This window comes from Condylura cristata, unplaced genomic scaffold, assembly GCF_000260355.1.
Source record: "Condylura cristata isolate star-nosed mole 26May11 unplaced genomic scaffold, ConCri1.0 scaffold00016, whole genome shotgun sequence".
In the NCBI taxonomy this organism is placed as follows: Eukaryota; Metazoa; Chordata; class Mammalia; order Eulipotyphla; family Talpidae; genus Condylura; species Condylura cristata.
Window position 1 is genome coordinate 28,376,023 of NW_004567117.1, and position 27,183 is coordinate 28,403,205.

General features: G+C 40.4%; 1 protein-coding gene across 1 annotated transcript in view; it reads left to right on the plus strand.

The window, feature by feature from the left end:
* SETBP1 (SET binding protein 1) overlaps positions 1-27,183 on the plus strand; it is a 317,156-nt gene that overhangs the window by 232,428 nt on the left and 57,545 nt on the right. The window lies entirely within an intron of this gene.

A 27,183-nucleotide genomic window follows, 5' to 3' on the forward strand; every position in this document is an offset into this window, starting at 1 on the left:
AAGGAGAAATTTAGCAAGTTCAAGGCAGTCTAGTAGATTTAAAAAAAAAAAAAAAAACCTCAGGAGTTGAAATGGTTTAGGTGTAGATTCAGCTGCTAAATTCCCCACTTACTAGCAGAGTGACCTTAGGCAACTTAGCCTCTTTGATCCTCTTTTCCTCATCTTAAAAATGACACTCTCAATACCTACCTGGGAGAGTTTTATGAGTGCCAAACAAAGTGGAATACCCACAAGAGCACCCAGCATAGTGCTTACCACAAAGTTGTTAATAATGGTCATTTCCTTTCACTTCCACTTTGAATAATATATTCAAGCACAGAAAATACAAAACAGCAGATTGCTATAGAAATCTCCTTCTTCAAGCAGCAGGCTTTCCTTCCCAATTATACTCTTACTAGGGGTGAAGTTAAATCGCTCTCTGAACACACGTATGCACTGGGAGGGGCAGACATCAGCGGGACCACAATTGTATCTGATGACAAAGATAAAGTGTCGGGATTAGATGGTTATGGTGGATAAGCTACAGAATACACACGGCACCCCAAGATAACTGAAAGTTCACAGCATAGGCATCATTTGCGGGACTTGGAAGTTCTCTTGAAAGGGGTGGCAATTTCAATCCCCTGGCATTTGGTCTGTCACAGCCAGAGTTTATTAATCCTACTCAGTGGCACCTGTTTTGAAGACCAATTTAATCTACTGATTCCGGCCACAAAGCTGCAGTGATAAGAGATGAAACAAAATTTGTATTCACTTCTTATTGGTGCTATAACAATTTGTCACAAATTTAGCAACTTGAAACAATACAGGTTTATTACCTCACAGTGTCTATAAGTTAGGGCTCCTGGGAGACTTAGGGGGACACAGGAGATGGGGATCAAAGAGTGGGCTTCCATCTGGAGTTCTGAAAAAGGATCAGCTGCCAGGTTCAAGTAGTCGGTCCTGTGCCTTCTGCCTGGTCTTTGATTACAGTAGTGGCCTGCCTTCCTCCTGCTTCCCCTGGCCCAGCTAACAGCAGACAACGCAGATTGCCTGCCAGTCTGAGCCCCGGATGTTCCTTTCTCACCAAACTTAAGCATCAAGGTCTTCTTGCTGTTCTTTGAGCACATCGTATTCCATGCACTGGCATACCTGCCAGCTTTTGAACATTCTTCCTCCCAGAGCTCCCTTTAGCAGAAAGATACTGATGTCCTCCCCACTTCCCCAGCAGAAGCAGAAGCTAGGAATCCCCCCTCCAGGCTCGCCCCCCCCAATCCCTCTCCAACCATTCTCCCTCTTTCTCCTCTCTCAGCACCACCATTGTGTTGACCTGGTGTCTTCAATGTCCTCTTAAACATTTTGCCAGAACTGATTACAATAACCTTTCTTTCTACGTTCTGTGTCATTGCCCAAACAGAGGGGTATATTTTAAAAATAAATGCAGCAGCAATTACACATGAAAACTGTCCAGATTTCCAAAGTGTCCTATTTAAGATCTCCACAAGAACTCAAGTGCCAGGACAGAATTCAGGAAGGGTACAAATTAGTCATGGCTGAAGAGGGCTGCCAATAAATTTTCCCCTGAGTTGCTGAACATTGAGTGTTTCTTCTCAGATCAGAGTGAGGCAGTAAGTTTTCCACAGCTAGAAACGGGCAACTCCACCCCAGCCATGTAGAATTCAACCAGCCAGTTTCTGTTACAGATACCTCTGTGACCTGTGACCACACACACACACACACACCGTAGGCTACCTTCTGATTATACCTATGGATCATCACCTATACAGTGATGTTGTAAAACCAATAGTTCCCATTTCAAAAAATAGCTCTCCTGTTTGTTCTTCCTCCTCAACCGGGAAGTCCACCTCACCACATGCTCTGAGTGGGTATTGGCATAGGGCAGAGAAGACAGAACACTACCAGGGATCTCTTTAGTCTCCAGGGACAGTACAAATAGACTTCATTTCATTAAATAAATAGCTGGAATCATTTTTCTCATCAACTTTTTGTCCATTTTTTTTCTAGTTCCAATTGATGTTAATTATAATAGAGGAAAATCTGTTCCAGTGATGTCTTAAAGAGGAGAATATCATGTCTGGGTCTCTTTTTCTGGGTAATGACCCTCAAGTGAGTCCCCCAACACAGTGTGTCAGCTCTACCCATGTGTGGAAGTAACTGGGACCTGTGATGTGTTCTTCTCATCTGGGTTATCCTTCCACTAGGTCACGTTTGCAATCTCGATCTAGAGCGATGCTTCTCTCTTTCATGTTTAATTTTTCAGACCCTTTTGGCAATAATCAACCCTGAGCAAAATTCAGTTGTAGCCCTTTCCCTCCCCCTTACTTACTTCACTAAGTAAATATATTAACTGAAAAAGGAAGGCTGGAGTAGTTTTCAATGGGAACACCTATGGAGACAGCCATGTGTAAATAAATAATTGATGCCAGATATGCACATATCATTCCTGTGGCATAAAGTCCAAAATTCTTTCTCTGATCTGAAAGACCCGCCATTCTCTACCTGCACATTCTCACTTGTTCCCTGACCTTTTTCAGTTTTTTTTTCTTGCTGTGAATCCTGCTAAGTCCCCTGGTTCTACAGAAAGTATTGTCATGACCCTCCGAGTCTCCAATCACCACATTCGTCCCTTTTCATGGAACATCCTCTCTTTTCCATCTGATTCCAGGTCTTTCCTAATTATTTCCTTAACCATGCTGGCCTTTCTCTCAACTTCTTCAAAATAATTCAAATTCCTTCCCTTTCATTTCAGTGCTTATTTATCTATGGCCTTGTATTGTTAAACTTTATGTTAGGTAGGAGTATTTTGGCTCACTCAAATAAAGTTTTAAATTGTTGGTTTTGCAGCATAAAGGTGGTGCTCAGTATAGAGCTTGCCCAGGGACTTATTGATCAGCCAGACTGATGCTGGAAGTTTGGTTTAGCATGAGCCATAGGTTTCTGGCATGTGCTTTGAGAAGCTATAGTTAAGGAGAAATTTAGCAAGTTCAAGGCAGTCTAGTAGATTTAAAAAAAAAAAAAAAAAACCTCAGGAGTTGAAATGGTTTAGGTGTAGATTCAGCTGCTAAATTCCCCACTTACTAGCAGAGTGACCTTAGGCAACTTAGCCTCTTTGATCCTCTTTTCCTCATCTTAAAAATGACACTCTCAATACCTACCTGGGAGAGTTTTATGAGTGCCAAACAAAGTGGAATACCCACAAGAGCACCCAGCATAGTGCTTACCACAAAGTTGTTAATAATGGTCATTTCCTTTCACTTCCACTTTGAATAATATATTCAAGCACAGAAAATACAAAACAGCAGATTGCTATAGAAATCTCCTTCTTCAAGCAGCAGGCTTTCCTTCCCAATTATACTCTTACTAGGGGTGAAGTTAAATCGCTCTCTGAACACACGTATGCACTGGGAGGGGCAGACATCAGCGGGACCACAATTGTATCTGATGACAAAGATAAAGTGTCGGGATTAGATGGTTATGGTGGATAAGCTACAGAATACACACGGCACCCCAAGATAACTGAAAGTTCACAGCATAGGCATCATTTGCGGGACTTGGAAGTTCTCTTGAAAGGGGTGGCAATTTCAATCCCCTGGCATTTGGTCTGTCACAGCCAGAGTTTATTAATCCTACTCAGTGGCACCTGTTTTGAAGACCAATTTAATCTACTGATTCCGGCCACAAAGCTGCAGTGATAAGAGATGAAACAAAATTTGTATTCACTTCTTATTGGTGCTATAACAATTTGTCACAAATTTAGCAACTTGAAACAATACAGGTTTATTACCTCACAGTGTCTATAAGTTAGGGCTCCTGGGAGACTTAGGGGGACACAGGAGATGGGGATCAAAGAGTGGGCTTCCATCTGGAGTTCTGAAAAAGGATCAGCTGCCAGGTTCAAGTAGTCGGTCCTGTGCCTTCTGCCTGGTCTTTGATTACAGTAGTGGCCTGCCTTCCTCCTGCTTCCCCTGGCCCAGCTAACAGCAGACAACGCAGATTGCCTGCCAGTCTGAGCCCCGGATGTTCCTTTCTCACCAAACTTAAGCATCAAGGTCTTCTTGCTGTTCTTTGAGCACATCGTATTCCATGCACTGGCATACCTGCCAGCTTTTGAACATTCTTCCTCCCAGAGCTCCCTTTAGCAGAAAGATACTGATGTCCACCCTGTGGCTGACCGCTATGTACTTGGTAGAGTACATAGAATTTTGAAATGCAGTTTTTAAAAAGTTAATTAGCAGACCACAAGATATTAAACTATATGGCCAAGAACTCAGAAGAAGGAGCATTCATTTTTAGACTGGAGTAACATAGGGAATGCTTCATATACCTGAACCTTGAGGAACTGGCTGAATTTACATAAATGAGGAAGAGAGAGGTACAGCTTGGGGGAAAACATGAATAGCAACGTAGTGTTCTTTGTAGAGATGTTTTATTTATTCATGTGATACTCTATATCATATGTCTATAGGTAGGCACAGATATATGCAATATTATACATATGTATAGTATATAAAATTTGTGGAAATATGAGAATAAACCAGAAAGATAAGATTGCTCCACTCAGGAAGTTTACAATCTGCTAGTTGATGAAGAAGGAAAAAAAAATTAGATAAATAATAACTGTGGTGGGTCTGGGGAGGAAAATCGCGGGGCATGGATAGACTTGACTTGCTGAGTCTGTCAAGTTTGCACAGGTCACCTGGGAATAGGTGGGTCTCGGCAAGGTGCAGGAGACCTCTGCCTGCCAGATGGGATATCTCCTTCAGAGGGCTGCCAGCAAGAGGGGCCACTAGCGTCAAAGAAACAACCTGGACATCACTGTGGATTTCTCGGATATTGTTTACCTGGATCACTAAGTAGTTCCTGGCACTCTTGCATTTCCGTTGCGTGTCTGAGTGGCATAGCAAGCCCTCTCTTTATAACGAGGCAATGGCGACTTCTCCTCCAATCCCTGACAGAATGATTGAGTTTGAAATATTCGCTCTTTGAGAGTGCCCTGGTGAGCTAACCAGCAACCGCAGCCTCGCAAGGAGAACACGCGTGGCCGGGACGCTAGGAAGCGGCGGCTCAGGACATGTCTTAAATCAAAATATTTCTCACTCTTAATTTCTCTTCACAGTTCAGAATCTGTGTTTCATTCCATGTGAAAAAGAAAATAACTCCCTTGCTTGGATTTCTTGCTGACGTTTCTCTTTGGTGGGGGGGTCAGAAATGGGGTGGGGGGGTATTTCTGAATGCTTTCTATTTCTCATAGTACAGCTCTGTGGCATTTTCATCAAATACCAACCACCAAAATTCCGGTAATCACAAAAACATGTGCTTTCTCCTATAGCCACCAAAATTCTTTCTCTCATTAAAAAATGGAAAGTTCAGAAATTAAATTAGAAAGCTAAACTTGATATCTTTAAATTCTTTTGGTTACCAAGGAAAAAAACTAAAGTTTTTTTGCCTGATTTCTCTCAGTTAAATGTTACCCCTGAATGGGGAAAATTGTACAAAAAGGCTGAAGAATTGAGACTCTGACATGAAGAGAGGATTTGTGTTTCCTAGCTATTAAAAGAGAAGAAGAAACCAAGAAACCCTCAGTTATGTCTAATCTTTAGGAACGCATTGCCCCATCCAACCCACAAGCTGTTGGCAGCTTCATAACACTACACAGAATGTTCTTTTAAGCTTCTCTGCCCTCCCAAACCTTTCCTGTGAAGTTATAAATCTCCGCATTTAGAGACGTTTTTACTCAAATCGAGCATGGACTTTAGGTTGGGCCCTTTGGCATTGGCTCTGCTGGCTGCCTGCTGGAGAGATGGACCCAAGAAAAGCAGGCATGCTTGTGTGGGACCTGTGTTTGCCTTTATTTCTGAAATAAATAAATATTTGTCCCTCCTACACCAAGTACCCACTTCGTAAAGCTGGGATTTAATAGCTCCAGGTCCAAAGGAAGCTTTTCCCAGCCCCTCACAACATTGTCCCGATTGTCTGGAAGATGAAGTCACTCTGAAGGTAACCCCACCACGGACTTGCCCTTCGTCCTCGTCTGGGCTTGGCTGGCCCCCAGTTCTGCCTACACAGTGTCCCAGGGACCCAGGCAGACCAGAGTAGCCTCAGGTACAGCTGCTCTGGGGAAAACACTAATCATGATCGCCCAAAGTTAAATAGGCCACCAAGTACCCTGTATCTGCTGCTGCCTTTGAGTCAGTCCTAAGACACTACATCTGCTTATTTTGCAGACTTGAAGAGAGCCCCTTGTAGTTAGCAACGTCCATTCATGTGGCTTCTCTCCTTCAATCAGTGCAGCACCCTGAGAACTCACGTAACTTCCTCCAGGAGCAGCCCAGTGCATTTGCTTAGGAACACGAGCCCAAAAGTGACAGGCACTCTGACTCAAGGCAGTGGCTCTCACTGGAGGGACTGGGAAAAGAAAGAAGTTGACCAAAGAGATCAAAACAGGAGACCCGAGACAAGTGAATTAAGCAACCTGAGTTCTCAAATCCAAAACTGAGGTAATAATAGTTTCTACTGCTTAGGGAGTGTTTGCTTATAAAGTTGTATCTCGACTCAAAGGAAGCATACAATAAATATTAGTTTTTATAATTATTGTTATTACTAAGCACATATTAAGCTCCTATGGCATGACAACCTTTATTCCATGTTACAGTGGTTGCAGTAGGTTTTTCCATTAGATATATCATTTTTGGTATTATTCCAAATACATGTGACTTTTCTTTTTTCTTTTTTTTTTTTAAGATTTATTTATTTATTCATATAGAACTGGGGTAAGCCAGAGGTGCAGGCATGGTGAGAGCCTTCACCAGAGACAGAGTGGTGAGCAGAACAGGCAGATCGAAAAAAGTACACTGCTGAGGGGAGCAGCGGGTGGGTCAGGAGAGGTCTGCCACAGCATGTGGATCACCTCCTGGGCTAGGGATCGAACTCACACTGGTTGCAGCCAGCTTGCAGTGCTGCATCCTAACCTGTTGCGCCACCAGGGAGGGCCGCATGTGACTTTTCAAACATACATATTAAGTGTCTACTTGCTTTGTGTTGGGGAATCTAATGGGCCCAGGGCTGTCATCCAAAGGAGTGAAATATACAGGGAGACAGAGACAGGCCCTGAATGTGTTTGATTTTAAGCAGGGAACTTGAAGAGAGTAGTCAGTACTCTCTGGAGGATCAGGAAAGGTGGCATTTGGAAGAAGTTTGAGGACCTGAGGACTGGATAGAAAGAGCAGGTCGTCTGGCTATGAAAATGAAGACCAAGCCATGGTGCGGCCTGTCCTGTTAGGAATAAGGAGGATGCTGGGAGCAGCTGCCTGCAGTCTGGGAGGTGGGGGGAGGCCAGGGGTGGTCAGAAGAAACAAAGAGGAGGGCTGCTGCCTGGAAAGAGGGGCTTGGGCTCCTGACCCTCTACTCTGCAATGCTAACCCGCGCAGCAGGGGCAGAAGGCAGGGTCATTGATATTCTCAGCGTTGTGCCTTAGAAACAGATTTTTCGGACTATATGTGGCCAAGAATTGTGGAACCCCAGATATTAGAGAGAGAGGGAGGGACCTAGGATTACCCACTTGGCACACTATGGTGCTTTCACTATGTAAAAGGCCTTGAGGTTTTAAGCTGAGGCTGAGAGAGACTGTCCCCTGAATCAGTCCTCGCCAGTATCTGATGTGGTCCCAAGCGCACAGCCCCGGTGAAGTGATTTGATTTTCTAAAGCCCAGTAAAACAAAAGTCCACCAAACAACAAATAAATGAGTACAGGGTAGGATCTAATCTTTAAAAAAGAAAATAAGAGAATCTTGAACTCAAGGTTAAAAGCAAGATGAGTCCAGAGCAAATCTTTTTCACCTAAGTAACATAGACCTTTTGTAAATTTTATTTTCATTCAAATATCAAATATGCTGTACAGGAGAAAAATAAAAGCAGTAAAACAGAGGTACCTAAGTGGGATGGTAGGCAATCTCACTAAATTAGCTTCTGAGTGGCTTCCCCTCAAAATTGGATTATCATCACTTTGCCCTTTGTAAATATCTACACCTCACAAATGAACTTTTTGAACTCAAGTTTGACCAGTACCTGTCTGCCGATATTTCTGTGTGTAGCCCTATGCCATGAGGTGGGTAAAGATCAATCAGTACAGTGTACAAGGAGAGGATTAGAAATCTCCAGATCCAAGGAGGGAAGCTCCTTCCAGTCGAATGTTTGAACAACTCTGATCTTAAGGGCTCTTCTGCCTTCAAAAAGAAATCCATCACTAAGAGCCTGGGACCATGGTATGATAATAACTGTCTGCATCTTCAGTTCACGGTCAACAGCCTCACCTGCCACGTGTGAGGACCATTCATTCACCAGTTACCATAGCAATGAATTCTAATTCCATTTAGACTGCCGTGTCAACCAATTGCCTTACTGGAAAAGAAATTCACGTACAGATACCATTTTTAGTTTTTTTTTATCAGCTTAGTAACCCAATCATTTAACAAATGTGAATTTACTAAAGTTTGAATGTGAAACCCGTGTTTGTGACTACTTGACACCCTAAAACTAATCCTCTGCATTTTACAGCAGCCCAAGAAGTGGTAATAGGTATTCTGTGAAAACAAAAAAAAAAAAAAGATTTTGGTAATCTAATAGATGTACTAAATACTAAAATAAGCAAAAATATGTGCTAATCTACATCACCTCTCTTTGCTTTTAACAGAGTGAAGGGTGATGTGAATTCATCTGTAGAGGAAAAGTTCAGACCTTATTGCACTCTGATTTTTCAAGTCCACCCATTTATGTATCAAGGAATACAAACATTCTGCAGAAGATGATAGTGCTAATCTAGCTTAATCTCTGAAAATTAAAAATGGCAGAATCAAGGCTCAGAGAGTTAAATGTCCTGACTGAGATCAAACGACAGTGGCCAAGTAAAGACTGGAACTCACATCTCCTGGTGCCAAGCCTGGGCTCTTGCCACATTCTCCCTACCATGAGGAGTTATTCTCCCAATACCTCCTTCCACCCTCAGGGGGCAAGTGTTTCCTGTCAGCCAGAAGTCAAGCGTTGGGGGAGAGCATGTGTCCATGTATGTCCATGTCCATGTGGGCAGTAGAGCCCTTGGAGGCTCCCAGACCCTGTCACAGGAGACACGGGCAGCTCTCTGCAGCAGGAAGCAGGTGCTGGGAGCTGCAGACCAATAGCCGCATTGGTTTTGGGAGGCCCCTTGTTTGCAGTCCGCATTAACCTTGGACTGTTGCAAAGGCCAAAGCTTGGCTCGCATTTGAGATCTGAAGCTCTGACATTCAAGAAGCTCCAAATCAAATGAACCTGAGTGAGTAAATAATTAAACCACAAAGAAAAAACCAGTATTAAAAAAAGAAGAAAAAAATGTGTGTGATCTGGTGTAAACTCCAGAAAGCGAGGCTCTCAGATCACATACTGGCCCTTTCCCACACACTGGCCTAGCCTGGGCATCAGAACACATCCACAATACAGGTTAGCCTGGAAGCTAACCTGTATTGGGGGGCAGGGAGGGAGGTCTTATAATGGTGATGCAGTATAGATCCTCAGGGCTAAAGTACCTTTCAGTTATGATTAAGTAGCTGTTCGAGGAACGGGAACCCAAACACTTACATGTGTACCCCAGCTCCGTCACTCACTAGCTGGGTGATGTGGTTGAGTTGTTCATTTCCCTGGGCTTCATCCCCTATCTAAGACACCTGAATCATGTGACTAGTGATAACTTACAGTAGAAATGAGCCAGGAGGATTAGAGTGTCGACAGCCTGAGGTGCAGTAAGTACTCAAAAAGTATCTCTATATGTTTTTTGTTTGTGGATGTGACTCTGAGACTTCCGACCCTGAGGTTAAAATTTAAAAAAGGGGGGCCCTCCCTGGTGGTGCAGCAGGTTAAAGCACAGCACTGAGAAGCTGAAGCCACTTCCACATGAGTTTGATCCCCGCCTGCCTCGAGGTGATCCACATGGCACGGCAGACCTCTCTTGACCCGCCCGTTGCTCCCCTCACAGTGTACTTCACCCCACTGTGTCTCTGGTGAATCTCCTCACCGCCCCTGCACCTCTGGCCTGTACCCCAATTCTGTACGCACAAAAAAAATAAATTTTTAAAAAAAAATTTAAAAAGGACTTTTATAATGGGATACCTCTGTCACCTCAACTTACAGGCTGAGTCCCAACTCTATAATTTACTAGCTCTGAGACCATAGCATACAACAGAACTTTGGCCAGCCTATTTATTTGCTTCCCTGTAAAATGGGAGAGGTGGGGATAGTATCTAGTCTATCAGGATGAAAAGAGCTGATGTATATAAAGAATGAATGAAAGTGTCTAGAAAGTGTCTAACCTGTAGTAAATCATCAATGCACAGGGGCTCGTTATCTCTGAGACTTCTCCTGCCTCAAACCCTATGACGAATTCCTTAACCTTCACTGTGAAGCCAGCCCCTCAGGCACTGTCAGGGTTTGTGTAATCATCAGGTGAAAGATGCTAAAATTATCCCCTCCGGGATGTTAGAAAAGGAACAGGTGATGTGGGTGCTCTGATCTCAGGTAGAAAAATTACGGAAATAACCTCTTGAATGTGTTCGGGTAGACTGTGGAGAGATATAGCAGAAGGGTGTGTGCACAACAGGTATCCTGGGGAAAGAGAAACATGGGGGGGGGGGAGGGGAACGGAGCCAGGAAGGGAGGGATGGCAAATAAGCACAATCTAAGATGGGTTGTACACCCTGGCCATGTTCAGTCAGGAATGAGCACCAGCCCAAAAAAACTGGCTACAGCTGGCAAATGTCCCTAGTTCTTAGTACGAGGGCCTACAAGCAGGGAAATGCTTCTTGATAGATGAATTGGATTGTGAATAAAATACTGCCTTCCAGGCACTAGCCTTTGAATTGCCCTGATATGTTGATTTAATTCAGATCCTCCATGTTTCCTGAACATTGACTTTTTAACCTTAATTGTCTCCTGATTTATTAGTAGATCACTGTGCCTTTTACGTTTCCCTGGTAGAAGTTTAAATCTGGCTTCCCAAAGAGATCCTATTACCTGGGGCAGAGCTCGGACAGCCAGACTCAGTTCACAGGGGCCATTAGGCTTGAAAACACCAGAGTCCCTAAGCTTTAGTCAAGTGCCTGCCCAGCTGGGTAGGGCCAGTCCCAGAGAGCCACTCATCAGACTGAAATAAGTGCCGTGAATTGGCATCTTCTTCCCGCCTGTCAGAGGCACAGGTTTAAGTCCCAAAGCGCCTTTCCATTGGAGAACCCTGCGTTCTCCCTGTCCTGTGGTCTGGGGTAAGCACACAGCACCATAAACCTACCTTATTCCTAAAACAGCTCCATTCTCCCAACTTAGCCTTCGGGCCAACACAGGTTTGGGAAAAACAAAAGGAAAAATAGCTCCATTATTCCTCAGCTTGCAAAGGAAACTGACAGTCACAATTGATGACAAAACCCTGAGACAGGCCCGTATTTTAAGAGTGTCGATACAAATTTCACCGTCAGCGGCCTGGATTTCAAGAGGCTTCACATCAGGTTTATTGTGAGGTAGCTCCCAGAAAAGAAGGTGGGCTTTGTAATAAGGTGTCTACCTCTGCGCAGGAAAGCATGTCCTTTTATCTTGCAGTGATAATAATCTCGAAGTCCCAGAAAACCAAAGCCCCACACTGAGCATTAGGAATCTAATCCCTATAGCAGAGTACCTCCCAGATTCTACTCCTCACAAAAAGTATCTTTCTTGATTTGCTGTGATTCTTTCAAGGTATGAGGGACTAAATATTACTCCCATTTAACAGTTGAGGAGGCAAACTTCAAAGGAGGACTATTATCAAATGTCAGAACAGAAAGCGGCATTGCTGTCATTCTTCACAAAGTGGACACCCCCAAAGGTAGTGAATTTTTGTGGGTGACTGTGGAGGTGTGTTTACCCAGCCCTGTCCCATCACCTCCTGGGCACCCCTGGTACACCTGGCTCTGAGGAACGGGGTGATCAGAGCTGTTGGCCTGTGTGTTACAGCTCCAGGACCCAAGGCCATTTGATAATTAAAATAGCTTTAATTATCTCAGATCTATAGGTAGTATATTCCATTTTTCCAGTTTTACAAGATATAAATGATATAACCATATTATTTAAAGGTGTACATCTGACAACATTATAAAATGACCCTCATAATAAGTTTAGTCAATAACCATAATTTCTTGTACCTAAAATATTTTTTTAAGATTTATCTTTTATTTATTTATACATACAAGAACTGGATATAGGCCAGAGGTACAGGGAATAAGAGGACTCACCGGAGTGAGGAACAGAATGGGCTGGTCTGCACTGCTGAGGGGCGCAGGGGCAGATAAGAGAGGTCTGCTGCACCACGTGGGTCAGCTCCTTGGCCAGGGGTGGAACATGCCACAGTGGCTGGCAATAGTTTGATAGTGCTGACACTTTAACTGCACACCACCAGGGAGGCCCACTTACTGTAATAATTTTAAAAATCTACTCTCTTAGCAACTTTCAAATATGCAAAACGGTTAACTATTGTCACCATGCTGTACACTGCATCCCCAGAATTAATATTGTACTTTTAAAGAGGCTGTTGAAGCTCAAGAAGTAAATAATTTAGGGCCCTTCCTGGTGGCACAACAGGTTAAAGCACAGCACTATGGATCTGGCCACAGCCGCTTCAGCACAAGTTGGATCCCTGGCCAGGGAGGTGACCCACATGGTGCAGTAGACCTCTGCTGTCTCGTCCCCTGGCCCCCCCTCAGCAGTGTACTTTGTCAGTCTGCCTGTCTGTTCTCCACTCTGTCTCTGGTGAATCCTCTCACTAACCCTGAACCTCTGACCTGTACCCCAGTTCTGTATGTATAAATAAATAAATCTTCAAAAAAAAGTAAATAATTCATCTAAAATTGTGTATCTAGTAAGTGCTGAATCGAAATTCTAATCCAAATATGTTTAATTTCAGAGTGGGATTTTTTTTTCTCTTCTGCCAACTGCTGATATAAACTACTTAGTAGTTCACAGTTTTTGATTGGAGTGCTCTGAGCAACCCTAGGTGGGTTTTTTTCTCTTCTCACCTCTGGTGTTCTGGTCTGATAGTTAAGTCCAGAGCAGGCTGGGGTCCCGTCTGGCGACTCCTGCCTCAAACAGTTCCACTGAATATACTCACTTTGGACACTCTAGACCTACAGACCCACCCAAAGCTGCATTTGCTGCCATTACAACCCCAGAGGTCAACTCCAGTGGGATCAGTGTTTTTCTGTTTGAAACAGTATTCCTGGAAAATGCCTGTTTTTCACTTAACCCCTAGCCTTTCATATTTATTTGGCCCTTTGTTCTATGATGACTTCTAAGGAGTTGCCTTGGTTGACTCAAATTCACTGTACTCTAGGCCACATCCACTCAGAGTCTGGCTCAGCTCAAGGCTCAGTCCCCAGCCTTGAAACAAAATGTCCATCAGTAAATTTCAAAGACAGTTTAGTCAAGTTTAGTCCATGAAAATGATCACAAAGCAGTGGTTCTATTACAGATAGTAGGCTGGTACTTTTTGTATTGAAGGAATCTGAAAAACTGAGATATATTAATGATGGTTTAGCTGTAAAATTTTGGGAAGAAAGTGTTCCAGACCTAAGCTCTATCAAGTGACCTTCACTGATGTAAGAACACAAACATCTTGTAAATAGAGAGGCGCTTAGATTTCGAAACAGAACGTGGTCTGGGTTCAGGAAAACTCACTCGATACACTTTAATATTCCTTATTTTTTCTTAACACTGGTGTGTGTAGGTTGGCAAGTGGGAAATACGTGACTTGATTCTCCATTCATGTTCTTTATTTAATAGATTTTAAGTACAGTTGTTCCTTCCTGGCGACTTAACGCATATATCTGGAAACTTCTATAGATCCTCCTCACCAGAAGGTGAGAAGCCTCAGGGTTCACTCACTGAGCACACTCTGATTCAGGGCCACGTGTATCTGTGCTGCCTGAGCACTGTGGTCAGAGCAGGGACCCAGGACAGGAATATCTAGTTCTCACAGAGAACTAGATACTATCTCTATAGGCCCAGAAATTAAGTCAGGCAATGTGTCTGTAATATAATCTCACATATCAATAAATGCTGAGAAGACAATAAAGCAGGTTAAGCGGATGCAGAGCGACTGGGTGTGTTTTAATACAAATGTCAGGGCACGTATTTTGTAAATTGATTGCTGAAATAAGACTCAGGAAGTAATAGTTTGCACAGTAAACTGTTTGCCAGGCTCAGCATTATTCGATTACAACTTGCATCTCGCTACAAACTATGGTTTAGTATGGTTGAAATGAGGAAATTTTACTCTAATATGTATTAAGAGAGCCAATTTCATAGATCATAGAATCTCAAAGTTAGAAGAGAACTTAGAGGTCACCCAAACCCTAATAGCTTTTCGGATTCACAAACGCCTTCTGCCACATCCCTCTGCCAAGAAAAAAAGACTGGCATTACTGTATGTGACACTCAACTTCATTTCTGAACAGCTCCAAGCCTCCCCTGTACCTTGTCTTCCCTGGTGAGCACTAGTTATGGAGAAGGAATTGCAAAGGCTTTTTCCTCTTTCTCCAGCATGGAAGCTACTTACCTTGAATGAAAGCATAGAAGCTTCTAGCAGGAAGACAGAAACAGCTTCTTCCTCTCCAGATGAAGATCTTGTTTTTGCACAGGGGTAGAAACGCCCAGAAAGAAACCTGGGTATGAAAACAGTGAGCTCCAGGTTCCTAGCCTGGATAGATGCATCCTCTACCAATCAGCACTTTTCTCTGGGTCTTGGTTTATTCATCTAGAAAATGAAAGTCTCATTAGACCACTGCACCTCAAAGTGTGGTCTCCCAGATCAATAGCATCAGCCTCACTTGAGAACTTGTCTGAAATGTAAATTCTCATCCAGGACTTGTAGGTTGAGCATCAGCAACCTGTGTTTTAACAAATCCTCCAAATTCTGAAGCACACTCAGGTTTGAGAACCACTTCTGGATTATCTTAAGTCTCTCAATTCCAGCTGAGCATGCAATGCCTCCCCTAATCATAGCAGTGACGACTGAGACTCCCACACTTGCCATTCTCACCACTCAGATCCACTGGCTTCATTCTGTCTCTGGATCTGTGAGCCAAGCGACAAAGTAAGTTCACTTCAAGAGGTGAATCTTCACTCCCCCGACATGAACCTCCCTTAAAAATCTATATCCGGACTTACTGGGAATCAATGCTTATAGTCACCTTGTATCTAAGCAAATTGAATAAAGCTGGGAGCTGGAGCAAACCTGCTTATTTATCTCATGACAAGGGAAACAACTTTCAGTTCTGCAGGACTTGACACCTTTGTCAATAAAATCTGCAGATTGCACAATATAGAGTTGTTTTAGAATTCATCTTTCTGACAATAACAGGACTTTCCCAGAGAAGAGCATCTGGGGGTTATGGCAGCCATATCTTCACCCTATTGCTGACTGTCCTGTCATGCCCACATCTTACGCTGGTACTGTTCAGTGAATTTCCATCAGTCTAGAGAGGAGTAAGGAAAGAATTTTAAAGTACACACCTACCCCCCTTCTTTGGTTGTTATTTTGTTTCATACATCTTATGGAGGCAGCCAGATTTGATTTTTTTCTAAGAAGCACTTAGTTTTAATAGCTGATTAGCCTGCAATAAGGTCGAACTTGTGTTTTGTTTCTAATTAGCAATAAAAACAACAGGGTATTCTGTGTGCAGTTGCTGCACCGTAGCACCATCCCAAGATTTTCTGTTCATGCTGTTCCAAAGTGCTCTATACATCGGAAATGTGCATTTATATTCAGAGTGGGCTTATTGTAGGAAGCATAAAAAAGCTCCCCATAAAGCGGAAGTTTGGGGAAGGTAGGGTGGAGTTGAAGGTAGTAAAAGCCCCTCAATTGCTTGATTGTGTGAATTGAAGTTACTGGTAGAGTGAATTTCCATTTCTGGTTTCACAGCTTTGGAATAAATGACACTTCCAATAACATTCTCCTATACAGGTGTAAAGTATACAAATTGGGTGAGGAAAATGGTAGCATCGTTGAAATGCATAAAAGCAAAAGCCTTAGAAGCCAGCATATGGCAGGGAGCCAACCAGGAAAGGCAGGGGCACTCCAGGGAGGACTCGCACATCTTTGCTTTCTAGAGCTCTCTCCTCAGGGGCCTGGGGCCCAGGCTCTATCTTCTACATCTAACTTGGATGGTTCTGTGATTATTGCATCACTTAGGGCATTCCCTGCCTAGCTTCTTTTTGGTTACCCCTGGCACCGGTTTACCTGGCTTTACCCCTCCCCCCACCCCCAAACTCTTCTGAGCTTCCGGTGAGACAGAAACATGTTAAAGCAAGTAACTGCACTACCTTTTGATTCTGTCCTTAGTGGTGAAGTCAAAAATGGTGTGAACAAGAAGCGAAATCGTTAGTGTACATAATTAGAGACTTGAGACTCCTATGTTTGCATAGATGACCCTTCCTCTTACTTCATTTCTGTTCCCCATAGGTCTTATAATTCCCTGCAGGCATATGAAGGTTACTTTCAAAATCTTTTCTGATCTCTACTTAGAAAGGCTTTGGGAATCATTGTGGCATTATGAAGTTGCTCTAAGTTTTCCTGAAGAGCCAAGGACCCCTGTTTGAGTTTCTGCAAACCCAGTCACTGGCCCGGGGTTACTTGATATTTCTGCACCTGATTTTTATCCATGGGAAAAGCAAAACTTAGAGCAACTACGGGACGTCTCCAAGGTCACACGGTGGCTTCATTTCATCCACAACTATAACTGTAATTGCAGTGTGCAGGCCCCCTGCAGAGTTGCTAAAATTCCCCCATAGAATATTTCCTGCGGACCTTCAGGCCACCACACCTTGTAGGGAACTTATGGGGTGGCAGCCAGCCTTATTGAGTAAATCACAGTTCAGAACACTGAAAAGGAGGGACAGATGGAGAACACCAAGGGAGCCATTTTAGCTTACAGAATCATAGGATTGGATGCTTTTGTGCATATCAAAACAAGATTAGGAAAATAAGTCTGAGGTAATTTTTAAATGAATAAGTTAAGTTTAAGGGCTGGCTGGGTGCTTCATGGGTATACTTTTCCCTGACCATCCCTTAAAAACCATTTACTGGCAGGCCCTCCCTGGTGGCGCAGCGGGTTAAAGCACTGCACTGAGAAGCTAAAGCCACTTCCGCATGAGTTCGATTCCCACCTGCCCTGGGGGTGACCACATGGTGTGGCAGACCTCTCCTGACCCGCCCGCTGCTCCCCTCAGCAGTGTATTTCGTCGATCTGCCTGTTCTGCTCCCCGCTCTGTCTCTGGTGAAGCCTCTCACCACCCCTGAGCCTCTGGCCTGTACCCCAGTTCTGTATGTACAAATAAAATAAATCTTAAAAAAAAAAAAAACAAAAACAAAAAACATTTACTGGGCCCTCCCTGGTGTTGCAGCCAGTTAAAGCTCAACTCTGTGAATCAGCTCACAGATGCTCCAGTGCTAGATCAATACTCCGTACCTGAACTGACCTACATGGCGCAGCCGACCTCTCCTGTCTCGCCTGCTGCTCCCCTCAGCAGTGTACTTTGTCGTCAGTCGGCCTATTCTGCTCCCCATTTTCACTATGTTGAATCCTCTCACCACCCCAACCCCGCACCTCAGGCTTACACCCCAGTTCTGCATGCATAAATACATGAATCTTTAAAAAAAAAAGCACATACTACTTTTATTCCCATTATTACAGTTCAGGGAGATGAGGCCCAAACAGGTATGACTTTTCAGGGACATAGAGCTCATGGGAAATATAACAAGATTTGTGCTGCCCCCCACCCCCATAGCTTCATTCCAGAGCCACCTGCTCTCCACCTTTGTCAAAACAGGTTTGCCATCTGGTTTAATTCTTCACACTGCTCCAGCAGTGCCCAAGCTGCTTTTCCTGCCCAGTACACAGGAAACAGCCATCAACTCTGCCAGGTCATGTGGCTGTTTCTGAACCTGGTGACGAGAAACCATCATACTGCTTAAATCCACCCCTACTTTTCACCAGTTTCCAATGGACTGTGATGGTATGAAAATGCATACCACGGCCCTTTGCTATGTGTCTAGGTATGTGACCGACCTCTGCCACTGCCAAATTTCAAGTTCGTCATTTGTCAAAAGCTGAACATTACCTCCCTGCCCATCCAACCAATGAGGCAGAATCACAATATCAAATAGGATCTAACTTCAAGGTGATGAACAGTGATCAGGTGGGGGTGTTGTTTGGGTTATGTTGGTGCATCCAAAAGTGGAGTGGATTAAATAAGGTCATCATCTAAAGTACTTCACTCCAATAGTGCCTGGCACTTAGTAGGCACGTGTTGCTGATGACATTACTAATTAATATTACTATCATTACAATGTACCCTGTAGCAATTTAAGTTTACTTATACAGCTTAGTCAATTTGCATACCATGCTCAGTGCCTCTGAGAAAAGCAGCAGGTGCCATTATTTCCAATTTCAGATAGTTTATCCATTTTCGTCTCATTTTGTCCAAATTTTGCTTCTCTATGGGCATGTAGTCCTCTGTTTCTCTTTTAAGGGACCCAGACAACTCTGCATGCAGTGAGCTAGCAGCAATAATAATAATTCTGACATAATGCACTCATTAATGTTGGCAATGTTAAGCTGTGGAATCAGTCAAGGAGCACAGCCGTATTTGCATGAATCTCACAAAAGGCCACCGTTACTTGTGTGATGATTCTTTTTCTTCTCCTAAATGGTCTTAATTTAAATCTGCAGTACAACTGTTCTGTTTTTGCAGCGTAGGTGCCAGTCTATCCATTTGTCAGTAATCACTCCGTAATCCACCATTTAGTATCTGCAGGGTTACTTTTAATCAGCTTTTAAGGCTATGGATTCTCCATTGTTCATTTCCAGCGTTCAACCTTTAACCATTACGTTGTCATAAGTACCATGATTTCCTCACAGATTTACAGCGATAGCCAGAGTGATTCTGCAGGGGAAGCTAATATAAGACTTTCTGTTTTAAAAAACAACATTTGGAGCCGAGAACTAGAGTATATAATACTCCATTAGAGTCTTGTTGCCAGAGGAGAAAGAACAGCCAGCTTCTAGGCTTTGGGTTTTAAAGCTAGGAAGAAAAATGTGCATTATTCCACACAATAGCTGAGGCACAGCCCTTCAGAGAACACTGCTTCTTCAAATCTGCATCACCCAACATCTCCATCCCAGTGCACGTTGACTCACGAGATGTCATCTGTCATTTAATCCCAGAGTTGTAATCATAGATTAATACATTTAAAGTTCCTTCTGCATGACAGTACTCAGAGTTACTTTGTTGACCACTCTTGGGTCATATGTGATATTTGAGGTATACAGGAATAAAGTAGCTATAAAACATGAACCCTGAGAAATCTGCTGGCACCCAAACCCCCCAAACAGGGATGATTGCCTGCCCGCACTGACTAGACAGCACAGATTCTGGTGCAGCTGCCTCTGCTCAAAATGTTTTGAAGATCTGTTGGAAATTCTTTCAAAGCTCTGCCACATTCCTTTGAATATCTGAAATATCTTCGTCTTTGGAAGCTGTGATTTATGGAAATAGCCGAATCACTCGGAGCCAAGTCTGGTGAGGAGGTCAGGATGGGTAATGTTAGTTTAGAAGTATCCATTTGGGGTAGCAGTGCAGTCAGGATTTTCTCAGCAGTGACTGGCTGGCTTGGTCTTTTCAGTAAAGATCAAATATGTTTTATCCTTAACCTTATAGAAGAAAAATATACATAATTTAAACAAACTGATCATTGATAACCCTGTTTCTATCCCCATTTTGTATTTCGTATTACCAAAGAAGTAGCATTTACATATACACACATGCATATATATATATATACACACACACACACACACACACACACACACACACACACACACACACACACACACGTGTGGGCATATGTGTGTGTTATGCGTAAAAAAGGCAAAATGATCTATAGACAGATAGACAAACAGGCATGTATAGATAGATACAGTTAAATATACAGTTTCTCATGGGTTATTTTTCACTCTTTTCCCAGCCACAGTTTGCAAAATCCTATAAATGTGGACCTTTTCATTGTTGATATTCTTCTAAGATAAGCAATTCTTAGCCTTGTTTTTGAAGTTACATACTTATTTTAGAATCCATTGAAAATTATAGACCCTTTTGTAGAAAAAATAGAAATGTCTACACATTCAAATGATTTGGAAAGGAGTGAACATGGTTGCCACATTCAGGAGTTGTTTTAGGATTTAAAAGAAAAATGGCTTAAAATTCCACATCATAGGATATATTAATAGCAACAACAAGTTAGTTACTTTTTAAAAAGAAACTGTAATTTATTTATTGTGTAACATCTTTAGTTAATTAGCTGACTTCAAATTGGCTGAATATGGCTAAGAAAAAAAAATAAGTGATGATAATAAAGGAGAATAGTTACTGGGTCATTTCACACCAACATTTGAAATTAAAATCACCAAAATGATTTCTATTTTCAAGATATAGCAGACAAGATATATATTTTAAGCTCTTCTTATACAAAACCTTTAAAAGCTGAATACAGTGCAAAAAAAAGATATCTTTCTAAATGCATATCCAGGTTGAGGAAGGAGCCAAAATCTTAGTTTAAAATGCTCCTGAGTTGGTGGAACCTCTAGGCATCTAGCAGATGTTAAATGCATATTATTTCTGGAAAGCTGCATTTAGAAACCATGACTCAAATGATAAAATGCCAAAACCAAAATTCACATGAATGGAAAGCTTTTATAAGAGCTAGAAGAAACAACAAAGAGTAGAATTAGACCCACTGAGTCTGCAAAAATGTGAATCACCTTCAAATATAAAAAACATGTTAAGTAAGCATAACATGTTTGAAAACATAAAAGGGGGGCCTCCCTGGTGGTGCAGCTGGTTAAAGCACAGCACTATGAAGCTATCCACAGGTGCTGCAGCATGAGTTCAATCCCCCACCTGGGAAGTGACCCACATGGTGCAGCAGACCTGTCCTCACTAGCCCGCTGCTCCCCTCAGCAGTGTATTTCAGTAGATTCACCTGTTCTGCTCCCCACTCTGTCTCTGGTGAATCCTCTCACCCCCACCCCCACCCACACACCTCTGACCTGTACTCCAGTTCTTGTATACATAAGTAAAATAAATATGTTTTTAATTAAAATATAAAGGAGGGGATCAAAAGGAGAATAAGTATCACATACTATGATATATGGCATGGTATCTTTGGAAGCTACTGAAATAGGGTATTTTTATTGAAAGTTCAGAAAAGAGATTGTGGAAGAAATGGTGGGAGTGGAGGGTGAACCATCCCTAAATGATAAAAAGCATGGAGCTCCAGAATCAGAACACCCACAAAACTCCAACATGATATATGTAACAAAAATAAATAGTTCTCAAGCTAGACACATTATAATTAAATAGCAACCAGGTAGAAAAAAAATAACCTTTAAAAGAATCATGAGACTTTGAACTATCTTATCTACAAAAGAACAAATTTAGTAGATAGTTGAAGAGAGAAAAATCATTTGTCAAACTGGAAAAATATTCACACAATACAGTGTTTCACAAACAAGAATAATGATATTTTAAATCTAACAATACTGGGAATATTTACTACCAAAAAACTCTCCCTAAAGAGACTTTAAAAGTATTTATTTAAAAAAAAATCTCAGAAAGAAGATCTGATGAAAGAAGACATTGTAAGCAAAGAGAATGGAAAATTTGAAGCCAAATTTAAATACACAAACATTGGCTATAAAAAATTAAATGTTCAATTTGCAGCGTTAAGAAAAAGAAGAAAAATAATAAGTGTGGCATAAATGGTTAGGAGAAGTAAGGTTACATACTCAAAAGTTTACTTTGTTGTGATGTGAACTTGCAAAACATTTCAATAATATGGATTTTCAGAACATATAGGGTAGCTACTAAAGAGTTAAAATTAAAGAGTGAAAGTTTGTACTACTTACAAAGCAGTAGGTGGTAAGGAATGAGAAAAAATCATTAAAGGAGGAAATATTTTAAAAAGTGAAAATTGTATGATATAAAACACAAAATTGTCCAAATAAGTCAGTAATTACAACAAATATAAAAGCTTTACAAAAATTACATTGGATATTCAAATTCATAATCCATAAGTATTATGGTTATAAGACATAAACCTAAAATATACTCTAAAAAATGCCTAAAAATAAAAGCACGGGAAAAATAACACTAAATAGTAATAGAAATTTATTCGTACATTATCAGCAGGCAAAATACCTTTAACGACTTTTGCCTTTCAAAACAAGTTAATAGCATTCAGAAGGAGCTTAAGAAAACCTAATAGTAGAGTGATCAGCCATAACCAAAAAGATTAAATCTCTGCTTGTATATATGCCATAACATAGATTAAACTATATAAGGCAAAGATGAAAAAAAGAGAAATTGCAAAACTTGATCTCAGAACGGAGCATTTCAACCAATCTTTCTCAGAAATAGATATGACTAACAAAAAAGGATATAGGAAATTGGAGAAAATGATTTGCAGATCTCATTTTAATAAACAAGTATAAATGTCACAACCAACAAATAGAAGTTAGAACAGAGCACACAAATACAATAATGAAAATGGATGCCCTACTGAGCTAGCAACTTAACAAGTTTCAGTGTCATAGAAATCGTATTTTCTAAAAGATCATTAGATTAAAATCACATAGGAAAAAAAGAGCTTAAAAAAAATCCCAAATCATTAAGAAGTAGAAAATACACTTCTAATTAAGTCATGGTTTAGAAAATTTAGAATTAATATGAATAAAAAATACCATATATTAAAACTTGTAGGATATAGCTAGACTGGTTCTTAGAGAGAAATTTATAAAGGTAATATATTTATATTAGAAAATAAGAAGTGCTAAAAGGCTCACCACAAGAAAAACTTCCTGTGCAATTTAAGAAATTAAAAATTGTTTAAAATGCATATACCCAAAGAAGGTAGAGTAAGGAACACAAAAAAGATAACAGGAGAAATTAATAAAATGAAAAACACAGATGAAATAGAGTACAAAGCCAGATATTTATTTGTAAAAAAAAATTTTTTTAAACTGACAAAATAATCTATAGAGAAAAATTAATCAAGGGGTTAAGGGGAAAGTGAAAGTTGGAGGGAAAAGTTGTAAAAAGAAGAAAATATTATGAGAATAAGCAAAATACAGTTGAGATGATATGACTGATAGATTATGAACAAATTGATGCCAACATATTTAAAAACTAATATGAGATAAGTACAGTGTAAGAAAATCATTTGAAGAAGAAATAGAAATCCCACCATTTCCTTTTTATCATTAAATAAAATAATAATTTAATATCTTAATGAAATACAGTCCAAATTAATTTCAGCTATATCTACTAAGAATTCTATTCAAACACAAACACATGTGAGAGCACAGAAGAGGAAACTCTTCCCAACATATAGCTGCCATTACTGTTAGAAAGTACAAAATGAAAAAACAAGTAAGTGGCCAATTTCACCAATAAACATGGATATAAAAATTCCAAGCAAAATAATGTCAACCCAATCTAGCAATGTATTTAAAAGAAAATACAATCTGACCATGTTTGATTTAACTCAGGAAGGCTATTTTGATTTGACATTAGAAAATATATTAGTGTAATACTCCATATTAGCAGAACAAAGGAAAAAAGCCAGATGATTATCTCAATTGATGCAGAAGCCATTTGATAAAAGTCAACATTCATTTGTGATAAAAGCTCTTAGCAAACTAAGAATGGAAAGAAACTTCCTTATTCTGATAAAGGATATCAAGAAAAAACCCTGCAGTAGGCCTCACACCTAACTGTGAAACATGAAAAGCCTTCCCTTTAATATCAGGGACAAGGCAAGAAAGCCACTGTCACCACTTCGATTCAGAATTACATTAAAGGGCTCAGCCAGACAGATAACGGAAGTCAAAGAAATGAAAGCTATAAGATTCGAAATGGTAGAAATGAAACTGTCATCATTTGCTTATGATATGATTATATTGAAATCCAGAAAGAATATATGAACAAGTTATCAAAATTAATAGAAAGCATTACAAACTGAAAGTTATAAGGTAAATATGGAAATCCTTTTGGTTGCATGTTTCTATTTGTTGTTGGTAAATAGAAATCCAAATTTCAAACAGCAAAATATATATGGCACCTAGACATTAATCTAACAAAACATAGGTGAGATTTCATTTTTTAAAAAATGAGACTTTTTAAAGTTCATTAAAAGAATAAAATTGGAAGATTTTGTTGAATTGATGGGTAGATAGAATTTGGTTTTCTTCAGACTAATTACAGATTTAATAAAATTCCAATCGAAATTTCAAGAAAGCAGATTTTTTGGAACTTTATAAGTTAATTCTAAAGATTACATGAAAACCCTGTGTGACAGATTAGGAGTAGTCATAGTGTGCTAAAGAAGAAGGAAAGAGATACTTACTCTACCAGATAGTAAGAGTCACAAAACCCACTTACAGATGGATGACATAACTATGCTTGATAGATGAAACTTTAAAGTTTAGACAACTTTTATGATGTCAGGCTAGAAACTATTGCCTAAAACAAAAAGTGCAAACCTTACAGAATTAATAAATCTGTCTTATGAAAAATATTTATCAAGTAACACTATAAACATAGTGATAACCTATCAACTGAGAAAGGAGAATTCCAAATATTTAAAAGGGCTCCTACAATTTAATAAGAAAAAGGCAAGCACCATGATTAACAAAAAAAAGAAAACCTTGGATAAAAGATATGAAAATATTTTCATATCTAAATATAAGGCACAGAAAATTATTAACCACATCCATAATCAGGAAAGTGCAAATTGAAGCCACATCCACCAGATTAGCAACAATTAAAATTGGAAACTACCAGGATTGGAGAAGTTATACTGCAGTGAGAATTCTTTATACATTGGAGTATCAATTGACACAACCATTTGAAAATTAATTTGGCATTACACATAAGTAAATCCTCACTTAATATCCTCAGTACATACTTTGAACCTTTGACTTTAAGCAAAATCAGTATATTAGGAAGCCAGGTCATCAAATAACATCCCTCAAAGTTGGTCAGGATTATTTTTCTCATCTGTGTTACAAGGAAGTGATGTTGAAAAGAATGCTATTATTCAAGGACATGTTATGGAAAAATATTAAAAATGTAAGGTCTCTGCATCTTACTACCCAGACGTTCCACATTTAGTTTCTACTCTAGAGAAGATCCAGGAGGTCAGCAAGTTTCACTTGCATCAGCCCCTCTTTCCTTCTCCATGTTTGGCTGTGCCAGTGAAAGCCACCCTCAGATCACCAACACTGACTGACTGACTCTTGGGAAGCATCACCCAGGGCTAGTGACCTGACCAGCTGAACAGCACAGATTGGGGGTGGGGGTGGTGGACAGAAGGGACATGAAGGGCACCTTCTAGGGTGCAGCTTCTCAATGATGGAGGAACCAGAAGGGGGTGGAAGCAAGTTGTTCTCAGGATGAGTGGGTCACAGTCTTCACAAGAATTTGGCCTGCAAGGAAGATAAATATATGAGTGTCCACAAGAGAATGGTTAGAGGTGAGGGTGGGGGGGAGGGGACTGAGCGTGTTTTTTGTTTTTTATTTTTCAATAACTAAACATTAGACACAACTTGGATGTCCGTTGACAGGAAAATGGATATATAAATTGTTAGGTATTCATACAAATACATGCTATTAGCAAAAAATATATAATATATAATATATATAGACACATCTATCTATACGTCAGCCTAAATGAACTGGATGATGAGCAAGAAAAATGTGACTACTTCCATAAAGTTAAAAGCAATGAAAAAAAAAAAACATGTTGTTCAGGAATTCGTAGATGTAGACATAGGATATGTACGTATATGATAAATGGTAAATAAATGTGTTAATATATATAATATATTGTGTATGTCATGTAATATATGTCATACATGATTAAACTCATATGAGATAAAACCTTAGAGAAGTGATGTTTAGACAGAGATACCTATGTACATTGTACAAGGATATATAGTCAAGATGTTTGGGCTAAAATCTAGTCCTTTAAAGTTACCCCCAAGTCTTTACCCTGTCTGCACAGTGCATCTCTACTTAAGGAAAAAGGGCCTTTTTCACGTTTACTCAAAGATAATATAAGGATGGAGATTTCTCAAGAGAATTGGCAATATTCGGTGTCTTAGGCTAGGTAGTAGTCCAAAGTCATGTTATGTCCATTGTACATAATTGGATATATGAAAAAAACATTAAAAAAAACATTTTTAAAACATTTTAAAATTGATGTACATCAATATACATAGAGAATTACATATAATATATGCAGCTTAAATTTACATACATATGTGGAATACACACATGTTGTATGTGTGTGCTTTGTATTTATGAGTGTGATACATATTACACTTTTATAATCGCATAAAGAACATGGCATTAGTAAAATACATAGTTATGCTATTAACTCAAAAAGAAGTAAATAATGAATACCCTGTAGTCAGTCACTATTTTCTTATGAAAATAACATGTTACACATTTATGTCACATATGTAACTTTGCCAAATGATTTGAACTGATGTCTTTCCCTAACTTTGAGAAATCAAAACTTAACAAACTCATAGTGAAGTGTGAGTAAGTGTACCCCCAAAATCTAATGTAGTTGTTATGTTAAATGTCACTAGCTACTCTTCTCTCCATCTCTTATGCTCCTGTGCTACATCTATCTCATAAAATACTTATGAGTCTGCAGAAAGTGACATTTTTAAATGAAAACTGATGCCTAGGCATGGTGTTTACCTGAAAAGATGAAAATTCATCTCAAAACAATCTCTTTGAGGATTCTAGGAACTAGAACCTTCTCACTGTCTCTTAAGTTGTCAGTAAAGCAAGAATTTCAGTATGCAAGGTGTATCAGAACTTGTGCAGAAGAGGGTCACCCTGTGTGTGCTCAGGGGTCTGGAAGGAAACTCCCCTGGCTCCATCTGCTCTTCACTCTCTGTGCAAATTTCCTCTCTCAATGAGCCAGTTCCACAGTGGAAAGGGGATGTGTTCACTGCTTGACCTTGACTCCATCGGGCACCTTTGTACCTATGTTGATAAATGAGTGTCCAT